The sequence below is a fragment of the Etheostoma spectabile genome, chromosome 3 (genome assembly GCF_008692095.1).
Source record: "Etheostoma spectabile isolate EspeVRDwgs_2016 chromosome 3, UIUC_Espe_1.0, whole genome shotgun sequence".
Lineage (NCBI taxonomy): Eukaryota > Metazoa > Chordata > Actinopteri > Perciformes > Percidae > Etheostoma > Etheostoma spectabile.
The window spans coordinates 24918020-24937263 of NC_045735.1; the positions used below are offsets into that span (position 1 = coordinate 24918020).

The 19244-nt window shown below is 41.7% G+C and overlaps 1 pseudogene; it reads right to left on the reverse strand.

The window, feature by feature from the left end:
- Positions 1-4107: 4107 nt before the first annotated feature.
- Positions 4108-19244, reverse strand: LOC116682379 (max-binding protein MNT-like; annotated as a pseudogene).

Here is a 19244-nt window from a genome sequence, read left to right on the forward strand (position 1 = left end):
ATTTTAATCCAAGAACAGGCTTTGGTAAAATGTTTCAGTGCAAAAAGAAACTGTCAAAAAGTATTCTAATATTCACAGCTTGGTAAAGCCCATTGAGTCAATTTTTGCAAAGACATAAGTTTTGTCGCCTTGTCATATGGACTTCACTGGGACAATAATGGATCAATTAGGTCTCAGGGGTGTATAAAAACAACCCCAGTACACTAGACCTCTGCAAACATTTCTAAGATTCACCCTGAGACTAAAGTTTTGATTTTCAAGGCTGAAGACCAGATCCACGCTGATGTGCAGACACCTTCAATGTGTCTCAGCGTCAAGTACAGAGATTAAAAAACATTGAAGCACTGGAGACGTTTTTGACAAGCCCAGGTCAGGCAGACCCGCAAGACAACTGCTCGAAGGACCGTTTGTTGGCTCAAAAATCCAAGGCCAGCCCGTTTGCCACTGCAGCAGAGCTCCACCAGACCTGGTCCCCTGAGTCCCTGTGTCAACCAAACGGTTTGTCGGATTCTGTCTCGAAATGGCCTCCATGTCGAATCAGGCCCAGAAGCCAGCAACTAAACAAAAGACAATTGAAAAACTGGTGGATTTGCCAAGGCCCACAGCCTGCTAAAGGTTGGCGCTGGAGAAGTGGAAGAAAGTGGATTTTTCAGATGATCTTCTGTTGAATTACCACCACAGTTGCCCGCAAATATTGCAGGAGACCTACTGGAGACCGCAGGATCCAAGATTCACCCAGAAAACAGAAGTTTGGTGGCGGAAAAATCATGGTCTGGGGTAACATCCAGTATGGGGGGTGCGAGAGATCTGCAGGTGGAAGGCAACATCATAGTCTCAAATACCAAAATCTTAGCTACCTCTTATTCCCAACCATAAAAGAGGCCAAATTCTCCAGCAGGATGGTGCTCCATCGCTACTTCCATCTTCCACTTCAAAGTTCCTCAAGGTGAAGAAGATCAAGATGTCCAGGATTGGGGCCCAGTCACCAACATGAACATCATGGAGCATATGTGGGGTATGATGAAAGAGGAAGCATGGAAGACAAACCAAATATGATGAAACGGAGGCAGCACGACTGCTCCTAGCTATTCCTGATGACTTCATCATAATTGTATGAATCCTTGCCAACCGCATGGATGCAGTCCTTCAAGCTCATGGAAGTCATACAAATATTAACTTTGAATCTCACAGCACCACTATTTAATTGCTGACATATTTTAGTATTGTCGTAAATTGTTGTGTATAGGCAACAAAACGTTTGTCTTGCCAAAATTGACCTTCTGTCTAGTTTAAATAATAAATCTTTTTTAGTGAAACTAATTTTTTCAGTGCATTAACATCATTTGGGAGGGTTTTAGCTTTTCATATGAGCTATTTCTTACCAATTGATTAATTAAAAGTCAGGTTAATAGCAGGTGTTTCTACAAAATAACGACAAGACTTTTGTCAGGACGCTTACTATGACTTTTTAAACAAACTGTGACTTTTGTTGGATACATTTTGACACTAAATGGCTTTTTTCACATACTATGACTTTCTTTGACATACTATATGACTTTTAAGATTTTCTTTCTAAATAAACTTTGAAATTTAAAGCATTTTTATATATTTTTTTTAAACTACTAAACTATGACTTTTTCTGACATACAATACTAATTTCATGCCTTTTTATGATTTTTTTCTTATACTATGATTTTATGACTTTTTGACTCATCTAGACTTTGTTATATGTTTTTTTTTACATACTATACGGACATTTTAGGTAACAATACTAGACTTTTTTATGGCAACTGAGTGTGCATGTGATATATTGGTTATGCAAAATATTAGATAACAATAAAGCTGCAGGATAGTCTATCATCAAACACTTTATCTGATTTTTTTCATTCTAATTTTATATGCTTCTTAACTTTTGGTTTGCATCTGTTGTGGACAAAGAAGACATTTGAAGTTGTCACCATGGGCTCAGGTTAATAACAGAATTAGAAAACATGAGGTCTATAAATAAAAAAGAACAGAAAAATGTCAATCCCAGTTTCCCAATGATTCATTTAGAAATAGTTAATTGTTTATTGCAGCAATAATAGAAATCATAATTTTTTTCAGACTGTTCTCAAGCCAGACGTTGAACAGTCCAACAGATTTGTATTGCTGCAAAAAAACTAACCCTTCAGTTTAACAACAAAAAAGTGGCTTCAGACATTGAAACATAATACAATTACTTAAGTATTGTTTGTTTTTTTTTATAAATTTTTATTTGTACATATATCCCCAGTTTTTTTACATAGTACATAATACAGTTAGATCTAATGCAGCCCAACATTACAGGCTATATACACTTAATCTTTCTCCATAGGGGAAAACATACAAATATATTGTTGCTTCTTCAAGTATCTCGAATCATGTTCATTTTTTTCACATTTGTTTTGCTTCAATATGATTGTTCTGATCATTTGCATAAAATATGAGGGTAAAATGGTATATTTATCTTTGCAATGAATTAGTAACAACAAACAGAGTCCCTGCTTTAATCATATTGCATCAGAACAAAACAGAAACAATTCCAGGTGAATACTTTCCAAAGCGGCTGAGTGTGATATCAACTGGGAAGAGGTCGTGTAGTCGTCTCCCAGATATACAGCACTGTACATGGTCCCAAAAACACAACTATATTATAAATTTACACTCACCAAAGTTATCTCCAGATAAAACAAGCAACATTAAATCTTAAAACAAAATCAGTTTTAAATGTTACACTTACATACACATGATACTAATAAAGTAATCGCATCTTCTTAAACAAAACAGGGCTTAACTTCTGATGAGTGCAACACTCACATCTCAGTAATAGTACATTCAGATTAAAAAGAGAGTCCAGCTGTTGCTTTTCAGCAAGTGCTATGCTAAACTGCTGCTCATTGAGACTATAATAGAAATGTTCACAGTGCTTGCTTTGGAAAGGATAGTTGTGAAAAAACACACACACTGATTGGATTTATGTCAGCTGTTGTACCCTTTATACCGATCCCAACTCAAAGTTAGGATGACGGAGCTAAACTCTGAGCCAAAATCTTACATTCTGTCTCAACTTGTCAAAGTCTGCAAAGCACCGCTAGGCCTCACGTTTATCACTATAAACAATCATGCATTTACCGCGTGACAAACACATATCAAACTACCATTTGCCCTGCCAGACACCATAGAAACACACTTTACCACGTCTTGATGCCTTTTATGTTTCACATTCAAAAACCTCTAAACACACAGCTCCTTCACCTTGTAGCACCCAAGTACGTATCTCACACATTCTGTTGTGGCGTTACTTTTAGGGGGCGGTGTAGACTGATTCTATTTGGCCAAGATATTTTAAAAATATGCAGCAAAAAAATTTACTTACCCTAAAACTTGTGCTCAGTGAAGTCCCCGTATGTTGGAACAAACAGAAAACCCTGACAAACATGCATTCCTTTACTTTAAGTAGCTGTTGTTTTTATATCAATCAATCCGATTTCTTTATGTCAAAGGTATAGTAGCATTACATTAGAACACAATCAGCCAGCAGGGGGAGCGATGCTGCATGCACCAACAGAGGACTACAGCTTCTGATCAGAGCTGGGGTTCAGTCCGTGATTTTGCTCCAGCCCTGCGGCAGTGCGGCTGGAGAGGAGGAGCTGTTTGCATCACATTCCCAATGTGCTGGTTAGGCGGGCCTGCACTCTGATCCTACACTGTCACTGCCCTCAAAACACAATGTAGCCTCTTGAGTACATGATATACTATTGGTTAATCCACTGCAGTCCTAGTGTAGTATGGGAGTCTTGCCTACGCCAGTACCTACGTGAACAAGTAACAGGGTTCTGACATTGACACGTGTACTGGCAGGGAACATATCCTATTTGAAGCTGTTTCTGTAAAGCTCATGTGGAATGACTTTTGCTCCATCATCTGCAACAATAGATAACAGCGAGTGTATGAACATCTGCCCCCCCCGTATATTGCCACAAACACACATCATGAGACCCTCACCATATCTTAAATTGGGCTCAAGCCTTTAGGACACTGTGGTAGACTAGTATTGAAAGAGGTTTTGTAGGAATGTTTCCGGCTTTAAATCAGCTGTATGTTCTGAAGATAATACACTGGATCAGCGATGGCCAGCAGCTCTCCTGCCCTCACTGTGGCTTTTTCGATGGCCAGGTCTGAGGCCTGTGCTTCTCCCCTATCGAGGGTTGTCCTGTTGCGCAGCCTGGGAGTCCTGTCCCAGTCTTCAGGCCAGCTTCGAGTGCTGATGGGGAAGGAGGGCATGGTCACCATTGTCACAGGGTTGAGCACTGTCTGGCCCACACTAGCTGTGGGTGTGGGCCACCAATTGGGTGCTCACTGCTGTCTGCTTGCCAACTATGGTGGCAGCTGGTGGTAGCGCAGTGCCAGTGTTATGTGAGGGTGGGTGGGTTTAGCGTGTGGGTGATGTGACCGACCACAGCTGACTGTGTGACAGCCAGGTTGAGAATATAGGGTAGTAGATGGGCTCAGTGAGCCACCGGGTGCACGGTGATGTGACTGATGGGGCCGGGGGGCTAACTGGACAGGTGGTGGTGGGGGGGAGGAGACCAGGTGGGCAATAGTTTGGGACCCCTCCCTGGATGACGTGGTTGACTGCTTGGATGACTGAGGGAGAGACACTGAAGCATGGCAATAACGGTGGGATGTAGGTGGAGGCAGTCACCATCTGTGTATGGCTGGGTATAAAGGGCTGACGGGGGCGGAGTGATGGATGGATGTTGTGATAGTAGGTGGGGCAGCAGGCTTGACACTGGCTGAGCAGGAGTCACTGTCAGCGGCGTGGAGCTGAGGGTGCAGAGGGACTTTGTGCTGGATGGAGAGTGTTGGGTGAGAAGGGTAGGTGTGGTGGGTGGGTGAGTGAGTGTTGCAGTTTGTGCTGCTCAGGTTTATGGTTTGAGGCACGGTGGGTAAGGCAGTCTCTGCTCTCTCGGTGCAGTCTCATCTTCCAGGTCATCAGCCATAATATCTTCACCTTCTGCAACACCCAACAGAAGAAATAATTAACTCCTTAATTGCATCTGATCATACTCCTACACCTACATTTTTAAAAAGGAGGTTGTTTGGTGCCGTAGGTGGTGGGTCATTGTACAGATAAGAACAAAATAACATTGGATCAACATTACTTTAATATATTCTTAATATTTATACAAGGGGATCCCTGTAGCCTCCCGTTATCCAACTGACTGTCAGTCTACCTGAGGCAGTGGAGGTGGAGGCCGGTCCTCCTCTGGCTGTACGGTCTGGTCGAGGACTCGGTCCAATCTCAATCAAATCCATCACTGACTCAGATCGTTCTTCAGCTCTGTAATCGTGCTGCGTGGCTATCTTCTCTCTGGCCAGTCGCTCATGTCATGCTCGTACTCCTCTTTTCCGCTTCAACGTCGAAAGGAGAAAGCAGAAATCTTAGGCTGTAAAATCATGAACCGAGTGACGCCATGATGGTGTGAGCTTCAGTTTATTAGGCTCACGAGTACAGTGTAATGCACTAATCCAATACCACAGCCCCAAAATAATCCAGTCTTGCTTTGTTGACACTGTGTCAGAGGGTGTTGAAATTCAATGCTAATGTTTGAGGCCAGAGCGGATGGCTTTGTATTAGCCTGTGATATAATGACTTATGCCCCCATGAAGTAGGTGAGTCTGACTAACTATTAGAGGCACTTTTAATACAATGAAATACCATTACTCATACAACTTCAGAAATTAAAATATTATATTTTTATATATATATATTTTATACTTCAACTCCACTACATTGCAGAGGGGAATATGTAGTTTTTACTGCACTACATTTATTTGACAGTTCTAATTACTTGTTTGTTTTGCAGAAGATCAGAAAACGTTATTAAACAAATCACAACAAATAAGAATTAGCCCTTCGGCCACTAAAGGAGGAGGGAGACCGTCTCATTAATTCATTTATAAATATGTTTATTCGAGCTTCTAGCAACAAGAACCAGTTGTTTTCTAAAAAATGTCCAACTTCTGAAGAAAAATGGTCGCCACTGCTCAAAACTCCATGAATATAAGCATTACACTCATGATGTCTATAAATATTAAGGAACAGGTTCCAAGAAAAACGATATAACAATTAAACCGCAGCTAAACCTGGTGCCGAGACAAAATGACAGAGCTACAGAAGTACAAGGAAAGAGGGAGGGGAGGAGGAAGGAGGGAGGAGACAGAATGGAAAGTAAGAGGTTGCTTCCAGGCAGTGGCTCTCTGTGACCAATTTTCCCCTAACCTGTCAGCTGACACAAGCAAAAAACACAAACAATCTCGGCTGGCTTCCCTGTAACTGGCAAAGAGAGAAGAGTGTGTATAAATATATATATATATATATATATATCTTATTATATATGAAGTGCACTTTTGTCCTTGAAGACTAAGAAAAATCACTACTACCTAGGAAAGAATGATGAAAAATGTAAGTGGTTTTAAAACCGTGACTTTTTCAACCGCAGTTACCGGCCCCCGCTGCTACTACAGACAGGTAGAGTTACACTCCAAGGGGATTTGTGTTTGAAATCGAAACACGTTATAATGTATTACACATCAAGCTCGCTTGGTCAAAGTATCCAACACAGACTGGCCTCGGTGGTAGAGCTCAGGGACATTACACGAATCTGTTACCAGCAACCTGATGACTCAGGATCATAAACCAGATTACCCAGGTGTGACTTCCTGATAGTTTTCAAGCCAACAGTATCAGTTTGTGGAGGATACAGTGCATGTGCAAATAGTCTTGTGTGAAAGTGTTTAATTGAGAAAGGGGACATTTTTATCTGTGTGTTGAGGCTAGCTGTATGTAGAGAGCACGTGGTCTGTGGTGTGCATCTACGTACAATAACATGTACTAAATAGCAAAAGGGGACAAAAGGCAGGCCTTGTGAATTCAGCACCTGTCTAGCCCTTATCCAGGATTAGAACTGCATGGGCTGCAAGCGGTCTGTGCTTGGACTGCATCCCACTGGGTGTTATCAGTTCACATTACACACAACTACAAACTCACTGAAAGTCCGTGTTCAATACTTGTTGGCAGAAGAAAGCCATGACAACAATATCATCAAGCCCAATAAATCCCCATAAACAAGCCTTTAATCTGGCTATTAAAGTGAAAAACGCAACCTCAAAACCCGTTTCTGTATCGCATTTGATTACTTATAACCAACATATACACCTATAGCAATATATCTGACAAGATAAAAACAGATTATCTGTCTAGCTCTGCTTAAATACTGGTTTCCAAATTGTCTTTAACTCAGCGTTGTTTGTTGAGGAAAACAAGGAAGAAAACACTGGTGTGCTTTGTATTATCATTAACTTGTGGAAAGTGGTTGAGTGCTTCTGTATTGCATCATTTCAGTCACAACCACTGGTATTCAAACAAAGTTATTGTTTTAATTGAAGCATGGAGAAGCAGGACAAATAATTATACCCATTGATGAATGAATGTAGTTCCTTACTATTTACTCATGACATCTGGGCACAGATGTGCAGTGAAATCAAGACCACCATCAACAGGCCCCTCTGTCAAGAAGAGCAGAATCAGTACTTCGCTGAAACCGTTAAAATATCCTCTGTCTCAATACATGATCTACTGTATGCCCTCTTTAGTTGTCATGGAAACAGAATAAACCTCATAAGTTCCTCGGTAACCTAAAGAAGTGTACACCTTCATGTGCAATTTAGTTTTCTCTGTAAACATTCATTTAACTGGGTGTAATAATGAAAACGATTACTCACAAGGATTGGAGAACCGAGTCCTACACACAGAATCTATCTGAAAAGATTGTCAGGAGGGCAGAAAGAAATGAATAAAACGCGTAGTGTGACACAGGACTGGGTACTGGCTGTATTTACACTCATGTATTAGGAGGCAGCTTCATGTGAGCAGTGCCCCAACTGTGCATGCCACAAACTATGACTCATGGAGGAAACGCTCCACAGACCCACTGAACTCCACTGTTACGTGCTGGTGCTGAACAGCTAGTCTGAGATTACAAAGGGGTAACCTGAAAACCAAGTCTGTCGAGATAATCAGACTTGACTTAACCCTAGTAATCAAGTTACCAGGTTGTAATGATACAAGGACCTTTTGTCTCTTGCACAAGGGCGCACCCCTGAGCTTCTAACTTCCCCTACAAGAAAGAGATGGCCTTTTCAATCGAACCTGAGTGTGTTATGTGTGGTGAAACACTGCTTAAGCGCGTCACAAGCAATGCGATGCTGAGCAATGGCCCCAGAGAATGGAGAGGGAGGGCGGCGCAGAAGTGGGGGATTGAAAGAGAGCAGTATAAGCTGTACCACTGATCACTTTGCAGCAGAAGGCACAAGGCTGGGTTTTCTTAAAGGGCCAGGAGCACAGGAGGCCACGTTGCGACATGTTGTTAAGCGGATGAATGATCATCAGGCTTCTGCACAGAGGTCTTGGACGTGGGGTAACCATAAACCCGTCTCACTGTGCCTCAGCTCAACAGAGAACTAAACGTGGCGCATGACTACCAATTAAGCTTGTATACGGGGAAAAAATCCTACTTTTGCACACCACTGACACATGGCAAATTACCTCATTGTAATTACCAGTCGAGTCCGACCATGCTCCAGTGCAGTCAAAGAGCACTGTAGCAAAATTTGCAATCATATACTGTATGGTGTGCTACTTGTCACATAAATCTTCTTATGGTAAAAAACAACTTTCGTTGGACACATTTCTTTTCTTCCTTGAAAAAATCACAATTTTGCTAGAGATGGATACATATATAAGGCTTATACAGCTGTTGATTTGACTGTAGTCTTGACTCAAACCATGACAGAAGAGACTGAGTGTCACCAAAGACTTTCACAAAGACTAAGCTGAAAAAAACATGAAAATTAAGAGCAGTGACCCGACTGCCAAGAAGACTGATTATTTTTAATGTTGAGGAATGAATAATAAATGTCAAAGTACTTGGTGGTTTGTTTAAGGCAAGGCATCTAGGAAATATGTTATTAGTGTCACATTAAATGAATTTACTTACAATGCGACAAATATTAAAACAATATCACCTTCCTCTACCTCTATTCTCAAGATTTTCCCTACCAGATGCACAACACACGTTTCAGGCTGGCATTTTGTGGACATGCAGTATAGGAACAAGTTCCGTCAGCTTTGTGAGAAAAATGAAGTACGAGTGGCGTAACACAGCCTTGTGTTTACTATACATATTTCCTTCCTGCTGCTGGCAGCTAGGCCGTGGTTTTCACAGCGAGTCCTGCCTGTTGCAGTGCTGGGCGGGGTCCCAGCAAGGGGGGGTGACGTCACACAGCTCAGGCTAGGCCATGCTTGCTGTTGCTCATGTGGCCTTAAAGCTCAGAGAGGCAGGAGGGAGGGAGGAAAGGAGGGGAGTAGAGAGGAGCAGCTCTACTACATCAGGACGTATTTTACAGCCTCGGTTTTGCAACAACCACTACAGGCTGGCGGGGGAAGCCTTTAGAAACACGCTGTATAAATTAGGTAAAAAACTAAACAGATGTACAGCTCGGTGTTAACATAAAACCCACAAAACAACTTAATCAAAAGCAAAATAATCTTATTTAGGTTCTAGTCAGTGTTGTGATCATTGATGTGAAATGAAAGTGGAAGTGAACAGAACTACGTCAATGTGCCAGGACTTTTCTGGAACTGATAACTGCACTATTTTCCAAGTTGACACTGGGATAAACGGGCAAGATAAATCAAAGGAAGGAGCATGGTGTTCCTGCGGGCAGGCCGCATCGCTGCGCCAGCCATGAGGGCAGACACACCTCTGTAGCTCTGGACAGCGTGTCAAGTGCAGTATATACACGTGTTTTGTTTCTTCTCTACTCCCACCTCTAAATGACTGTTGATCTGGGAAACTACAAAAAGGACCCGTCATGCTAGAATTTACCTTTAATTAGTGGAAAGTTTCAGTTTACTCGTGACACCATCCATGAGCTCATCAAATTAAAATAATAATAAAAAACTGTATCTAGTAGACCATGAGAGTTTGTAACGAAAGTGGGGTCGCTGTATATATTTGCTTTATACTCAGCTGTTGATAGGGGAAAAGAGAGGCAGGTCAGTTCGCAAGCAAACTCAACACTCTAAACACTGTGTTGCCTAATCACGCAGAGAGGGGGGAGAGGAAGGGGATTGGGTGACGAGCTCTGCACCCACGCTGTCCTAGTTTCTTTCAGTATCCACATGCAAAGAGGAAAACAGATGCTGCTTGCAGAGCATCACATTAGCAGCAACTGTCTCGTGCAAAATGTACATGGTAACCCGCACCAAGTTTAGCAGAATATATGATATAATTAACTTAATAAGTAAATGAACTACAGGGTTGGTTGTTCATGGAGGCCTAAAGATTAAACACATGAATGACTATCAATGTGCACACCAAATATTCTGCTGAGTATATGCACATAAGTACCTAATTATTCTGTTGCCCTAGTTGTCACTAGACAAAGTGAAAAAAACATTCTAATTAGCTTACATGCAACTCTAATAAACACTACAGGAAATACACACAAAAACATGACAGCCATTCTTAATTCCACACCTGATGCCTACTTAGGCCAATGGGTGAACTGTGTTCCAGATTTAAAACTTTCACCATACAGGTAGTAACCTATAGAAGAATAAAAAAGGCCCAGAGTAAACACTATGATACACTGCACAACTGCACGTCTGAAAGAGTTAAACTGAGGCCAGTGGTGACCTTTGCACCAGCAGTTTACAACCAGGATACTCTCACTGTCAGAGATGACGCCAACACATGGGGAGTCATTGTGGACAATGCAATGCACCATATTGTTAATATTAAAAGAAAAGTTGCTTAAAAGGTACAAATGAGGAAGCGTTTAAATTCATCCGGAAAGAAAGGGGCACACGGAAATACAAAAGGAAAGCAAGGGGAAAAAAGAATAACTGAATAACCACAAACAATGTTGGGCAGGAAATGAATGTCATAGGCCTCACTTTCGGTCGGGCTGTTGTATAATATTTATTTTGGGACGACAAAGACTTACTAAGGATCCTTTGCAGTATACCAACCAAGTTTTTATTATAACAATGTTGGTAGTATGTGTAAGTGTTACTTTATCATTTACCAGTGTACAGATATCCCAATCATAGACCAGCAAAAAAATCCAAGTGACTTATTTTGTCATTGGGAGTTTTCTGCTGCGCTAGTGCTGTTGCTGTAACTACACGCTGTACTTCTGCATAAGGACACAAAGAATAGAAGCGATTGAAGAGAGACAGCCGAACCCTCGTCTTTCCCTCAAAATCCGATGAATCTGTAAACTAGGCCGTGCCGATCAAAATATAAATATTAATGTAAACAATGATTATGTAACTGACATGCCTACTTCTGCCTATTTTTTTCGGAAACATATTTCAGTTACCGTTAACTGTTGACAGATTGTTGGTATCGATTTTCGTTTCAATACAGACGAGCTTGATGAGCTTGCATACATTACCAACCAGCAGGGCTTTTATTGGTCCAGTGCTGAGCAGGGCATCTCGTTTTTTTTTACCTTTGTGCAAAGGAAATGTGACAGATTATTTTTATTGGTAGTGTCGCACCATTTCAAAAATGTTGCCCTTCTACTGCAAGACAGTCCAGTTTTAGAAAAAAATTAAAAAAACTCTTTCCAGCTGTAAAATACTTAGATAAGTCAACCAACTCACACTTCTATGTCTTTTACTCAAGTCCATCCTAACAAAAATAAAATCACGCAACTTTTTGTTCGTACACAAGGAATGTTTTTGAGGAAAAAGACCAACCATAAAATAATGGCAGTTGGAATAAAAAACACCAATAATCACCATCTCTTCAAATCAGAGACGAATGATATTATGGATCATGATAACTACAAAAGAGCAGGCTTTTGTTTACTCCCGCCCCTTATTTAAACAAATGCCCTCCACTTGCACCCGAGAAGCTAGATCTATCGCATGGTGGCCACGAAATAATGGAGGCTCCGTGGTTCAGTAGAAATCATGAAATGAACAACAAGTCTTAGCAAAATCAAAACATCTGATGAATGCAGTACACAGGCTGAAGCTTATAGTCGGTTGCTAGAATTTTTCTGTTAAACCATGGATAAAAAAAAAAAAGAAAGGAAAAAAAAAAAAAGGTATGGAATGGATAGTGTAGTTGTTAGCTGTATAGGTCTTTGTGTACAGACAACAAACATTTGCATTAGCAAACTAGACTGTCTACCTGGATGTAATCTCAGCGCACTTCTCAGCACGCCAGATTGGAGTCTTCTTCGTTCTATGTTGGGGATGTTCTTTTTCAGCGTCTCAAAGCACTCCCAAGTGGGCCCGTCTGACAGACACAAAACACAGAAAGGGATTGAGAGCAGGAAGGGGTTGAGCCACAATTGGCTTATTTTAGTAACAAATGTTAACACAACAACGTTTTCAATTAGTTTTCTTTACTAAAAAAAAGATCAAGCTTAGCTTAAAATTAACCGCTACAAATAAACAAAGGAACCAGTCAGTTTCAGAGAAAAACACGATGTAACTAGTACATATTATCAAATGTACAATACCAATAACCTCAGAACTGCGCTCTCTTTAAGGAGGACTATGGTGGACAGGTTGAACCCACCTGTTTTTCAAGTTGATGCCTCTGTGCCTGCCTGTAAGAGCACAGATGAGGTATAGTGAGAATTTGGTATTTTAAAAGGGCAATTGCATGACAATAATCAAAATCAACCAAAGAAGAATTTTCTGTTAGTTTAATAGATAATTTACTGTAAGTGACAATATTCTGTCTCTTAGAGGGTGAAATATCAATGTAACGGCTTCACAAATGCTTAATGTTGTTGTTTTTCTTCATTTAAATCATTACAAGACAAATGTTTGAGGGGTTTTCAGCAGGCTAAAGGCCAAATGCAACTTTCATTATTCTGACAGATTGGAACTGATATATGATTGACAAAAATGAACAGATCAAATAAAAACAATACTCGGTGTAGTCCTATTTAAATTACAATGTAAAGAAGTAAATAGACGTACCCTCCAGGCCTCTTCGTGTCTAGGTGGCGGCCGTCATCAGGAGGACTCCCTCGGCTGATGGTGGCCGTTCTGTAGAGGAGGCTGCTGGACTACGTGGCCCGACTGAGGGAGTAAGGCATGTTGCTGGGGGGGCGAGACGAGGAACCAGGGTAGCGTGGAACCAGCTGCTGGTGTGTCTGCTGCTGTAGTTTATTACTGTTAGTTTGGTCGATGAGCGGTGGTGGATGATGGTGTGGTTCGTATCAGATGCGTGGGGTGTTGGTTAGCAGACAGAGGTTGTGGTGGTCAGATTTTGGTTGGGAGAGAGCGTGGCAGAGGGGCGGCAGGTGGTGGAGACGCTGGGGGGCAGAGTGTGGCGCAGGCAGAGTGGGTGAGTCTGAGGTAGGGTGGACCACCGGGAGGGGATGACAGTGATGGGTCATGGGGGGGGGAGGCAGGAGGTTGGGTGGGCACCGCGCGGCACTCTGCCTTTGCTTGAAAGTGTTGATGTGGATTGTTGAGTTATAGTTCACATCAGAGTGCCTCCGTCTCTGCCAACTGTTCCAGGCGCGCTTTTCCTTTTGTCATCCTTGTGGAAGAAACAAGCCCGGTTAAACGAACAAAATACTACAGTGGCTCCTATGCACACTTCAGGTACTATCTGTACATCCCAGTACTACACTGCGAAGAATACAAATTTACCTATGTTTTGTTAAAAGTACATGGAAACAAGTTAAAATAGAAGCAAAACTTAAATTAAGATATCCGGTGAGTATGGACAGGGAATAAAAACAGGCTTATTTTGTCGTGACTGGCGTGAACTGAATATAAACCACTGAGTCACTGAGTGACAAAATGTTGACAAAACCATTGAGATCCTAGTGATACAACATAGCAAAACAAACAAAGGCCTGCCACTGCCCACACTCCATGATTGTCTAGGCTGTAAAGAAACACCAAACCCAACGTCTTCGATTTTTATCACAATTTTGACCACGATTCCAACAAACCTTGATCTTTTTTTTTGGGGGGGGTGTAGGGGCATGTAATTGATACATGCCACTACTACTGCAACCAGTAATACAACCGATCTTATTATTGAGATTGATTGATTTCATATCGAGTCAATCCAACACCAAAATTTATTTGTACGTTAAAATTAAAATATGGTTCCAAAATCAATTCATTGGTTCATTAACTCGATACAGGGTTAAATGGGCAATTCTGCATTGCTTTGCGGCTCTATTGGCTTAAACGCAATATGCAAGTTGGAGTAGCGGATCTGTAGTTTGAATGAGAATAAGAATAACGATAATGTAGTGGACAATTCCGCTTCAACCCATAGGGGGACTGGGAGGGAAAAGTGCTCGATGTTGCATTAAGGTTACTTCTATAAAAAGGTGCTGGTTGAAAAGTAGCAATACTAATGCTAGGTCAAGAACGGTAGCTAATTCTGGAAGGGGTACCGCACAACCACAGTCTGAATCTGATGGGCACTGGAGCAGCTCACTGGAACGGTTTGGAGGTTAAGGGCCTTACGTAAGGGAACCTCTTTCACTTTCCCCACCCAGGTTTTGCTGTTGGTCTGGGTATTGAACAGACAACCTCCAGGTCACAGCTGCGTACTAACCTTTAGGCCACCACTGCGTTTTGATACGGTTAACAACTCTGGGCTAACCCACGAATTAATCAGTAAACGTACTGAACACAGACAATTAATCTGATGGATTAGCTAGCTAGCTAGCTAGTCTAGCACACCACTGTCCTCTGCCTCAGTCTCCCAGCGCTGCGACGGGCTCAGTGCGGATGAGGAGACTGACAACAGCCCCGGGGACACATCCGCAGTCGCCCCCAGCCACAAGCAGCCAGCCCACTATTATTACAGCAATCCAAAACCAGTCAGCACTTTAACTCCAATGCTAAGGACGCGACAGCAGTTTACTGAACTGTCAGAAACAGACCAGGCCAGAGTCAGAAGAGCAGCCATTTTGTAAGTTTACACCTCCGTTAGCGTTACCAAGTGATCGTCCCAAAAATCTCCTCCCTTTTTTACATTTACAAAATCCTGCCAAGCTAAAGCACACTCCGAAAAAGGATGGTATTCTAATGAGGATACATCTTGCGTAATGTACACCAGTCCGTCACTGACCAAGGGTGTTGGGGGGGGGGGGGGGGGTTGCAAGTCTACCTAAATCTACTAAGAAATCCCCACATCGAGGGAAGCTTACCATATCTACTACGTCAAGGAATAAACATGCTGCATGTTGTTGCTGAATGTAATAAAACATATTTTGAAGGTAACTGTTACAGATCACTTCTGAAACGAATGAGTTATAACCTCACAATTGATGTAAGAAATCTACTTGCCGACTTCAGACATATGGGAGAAATCAAACAAACATTTGAAAAAGAAACTGTTGCAATGGAAAATATTTTTAATTAAGAGAAAAAAAGTGTACAGCTGAGAGCGTAACGATAAATGAGACAATGGGACTTGCCTGAAGAATATGTGCAATATTCTGGCCATAAAAAAGCCCCATAAGCCGGAGTCAAATTCAATTGTGTGTTCACAACTTGGCCATTAAGCGGATTCTGAAAAGAGGAGTAGAACAAAGAGTTTATATAATGGAAGTACTATCCAATCATACTCAGACAACCCTCCCATGATGTATGGATGCGGAAGAAAAAGGCTGTTAGTTGCTTTGGCAGCTGTGATGTCAATGTTGAGATAGGTATATGGAAATTCTTATTTGCCAGTTCATTTAAACATGAGTTAACCCATCCATATAACATATGCCATTAACCAGTTTAACTATGGGGAGCAGTGGGCGCCACAGTCCAGGGGACCAACTTCATTTGTAATGCTAATCAAGGGGGCCAATGGAAAAGTACCTAGCATGCAGTGCTCTTAGGGTGTTGGGGAAAGGAACTCAAAGAACACAGGACTTTTTGCTCAGCAGCAGGCTTACCACGAAAAATTGCCTTGAAAATATCTCTAAAGACAGTGATGCCAGTTTCATAAACATGTTCTCCTACCATGGTAAATATCGTGTGAAAAAGGAAGAAGCATTAACTAGCCGTAATCCTCTAGAGAAAAACATAGGTATATATTTATCAGTCCGTGCGTGTCCCCATTTGCATTTGCTCAATGTTTGTTGACATTACCTAAAAAATCTTCTCGTGAAAAGTAAAAACAGTAGCAAAGAACATATGTTCTGGTAAAGCGCTAGCAACGTTTTCATAAGATGTGAATGGCCAAGTTATGAAGATGATAATTGGGTGGTGCGAAAACACAGTGTAGACTGAGAAAATGCCTTTTTATCTGAGGAAATTGATGTACATAGAAAAACACAGAGGCATTTATTCTATAACATTATAAAGTGCGCAACACAGAGAAACACTGGCCTATTTTTCTCCACACAGGTGACCTCTATACAGTAGCAGAGAAGGGGGGGGGGGGGGGGGGGGGGGGGGGGGGGACTCTGCTCTCCTAACGCAGCATGGCGGGTAGCGAGCAGGGAATAAGCAGGAGGCTCTCACTCTGAGCCCTTCTAAATATCACAAATGTCTCTGTATGATCAATGGTAGTAGAACTGCAGCCTCAGAAAATAATTTCAAAAGAATCACCTGAATCTGTGAAATGCTTGTTTAAGTAAGTAATCATTTTGGCTTTTCACACCATAGGTCTGCTAATGGTAAAGTGCAATTACAAAGTGAGCTGTCTACTCAACATGCCTAGCTGTAATGTTATTACGCATGAGGGACAGTAGTCCCTTAAATTTTGTGGGTTGAACATTTCCCAAGCTTTTTAAAAAATTGTTCGCCCATGTAGCTGAAATAAATCTAAAATCGTTATAGGCAGTCAAATACTGTAGCTACGATAAGTTTCATGGCTAGCTGCAATATTACAGCTTAACTCTACATCTCTTACTTGTTGTTGGATTGGTTCAAGCAGCTATAACCTTACTTAAAATTTGAGGTGGTCAAATACAACGCTGCCTTTGCTGCGTGTCATCCCCACCGTTTCTGTCTATCCACTGTCATCCATACGGGACTCCCCCCCTTCCAAAAAAAAACTCTTTTTTAGTAGCTATTTAAAAAAAGAAAGAAAGAAAAGCAATTATATAAAATTTAACTATCCAAGTTGGCCATTGACAGAGCAACCGAGGGACATGTAAAATTGGCAGTCTCTTAACAGATTACAGTCCATGTGTGAAAGGAGCTAATGTGTTGTGGAAACTGATGCTACAGTGCTGTAATACAGTAGCAAGGTTGAAAATATGTTCAGTTTAGTTTGATTTCTTGCTTTCTTTTAATCAAGTTTATCACAAACTAACACCCCTCTTTAAATTTGAACAGTGCCTTATTTTTCTAAAATAGGTTCGGCCTGTATATTTGTGCATTTATAAAAGCTAATACACCCATATCAGTGTATCAGTGTCAATATTGAAGACTTGGGGCCATTAACTCACACTGGGAAATGAATGTGAAACACCACAGAACCTATAGGAAACATGAGGTGTGATTACATTTTTGGAAAGAAAATTGTGTCTACTCTCTTTGCAGTTAAAGTGGACATGCAACTCACGTTATCGTTTAATTTCGTTAGAATTTAAAAAACCCCGGTATGTAACGTACACTATTTAACTTTAGCCTAGTTACATGACTGCGGCGTATTATGAGGTTATTATGGAAATGAGTGTTGAAACTGGACATCTTTGTTTTGGCCATTGAGGAACAGCATCGTTGTCTAGTGGTGAGACTGCAACGTCTGTTTTCAAGAAAAGAGAACACAAACCCTGAGGGGTGGCAGGTTTTCCTCCCTCCGAACTTGGCAATAGTAGTGACTCATCTTATTCATAAACAATCTTAGGAGGGGTTTAGCCCATCAAGAACGGAGTGTAAGGGCGGGGGCCATCCTTTCTGTTATACCATAATAGGGCGTGGTGTGGTTTTTGTCAACACTTCATCGCCAGACACTCAAAGTCTCACGAGCGACGTAAGACCAAGGAGTTTGTGTTTATATTTTTACGCGAGCGCTAGACAATCAGACAGCAAAGAGTATATGTGCGCTTAATGAACTCAACAACGCAACTAGCTGTTAATAAATAGCGGAAATGATCAAGGCGCACGTGCAATGCAGGGGAAGCCTGAAAGCCAGAGTCACTTGTTCCCCGGCGGACCGATGTCAGGTCCATATGAAACCGGGGCGTTGGCACCCTGCGCCCCGCCCTTTATCCCCGAACATGTTTTTGGGTGACTTATTGTTAAATGTCTGAAGCAATCCGTGCAGTCGGAAATATAACGTTCTGGAAAGCAAACGCAGAAAGGGCAGGATCTAAGAACTTACAACGGTTGCAGCTCAGTGCAACTAGACTGTCAATGCCAGCAGTTTCAGGCAGTTAACCATATCTGCAGCCAGCCCATGGTTGTGTATTAGCTTGTTTTGGACAGGAGACGATCAGACGCAGAGCCGCACTGTTACGTTTAACCCAAAGCAAGTAGAAAGGAGCTAATCACGCGGCTGCACAACTACATATGAAAGTAAAACTAAAAAGGTCCCTGGACCTGAACTGACTGGAACACATTCACCTCAGTAGTTAGTCTATTGTAATTTATAAAAGCACAACCAGCGACGGTGGCGCAGTAATTAGTTCCTGAAGGCGCTGTGAAAGTCGCATATAAACGGTTTTGTCCTCAACTCAAAATACATCATGTGTGGAACACTTACATAGCGACTTGATAATCATGTTTAATGTAATGTGGTTATAGTTTCCAATTCTGTTAAAACATGAACCATATTTTCTAATAAAATACCAACACACGGGCTTTCGTTGTTGCTGGGCTTGCAATTCAAAAATTGGCTGACTTCCAGAAGCGTTTTTCCCCCGATGCTCCATTTCTGTGGCTTTATTTTTTAAGAGAAAGGTCGATAAAGACAATTGCAATACGCGCCAGAGTACTACAGGGAGAGTTCCCAGTCTAACGCTTGGAAAAAAAGGGTATACGGATACCCCTCGGTAGAAACTCTACACTCTTACGTGAGAGGTTACAAAACAAGATGGCGCCAAAGTGTATGGAACAAATAGGGTTGTGAACCGCTCACCTGTTGTAACCGCGCCACAGACCGTTCCCTTAATACGCGCCCATCCACAGACGCAACCAT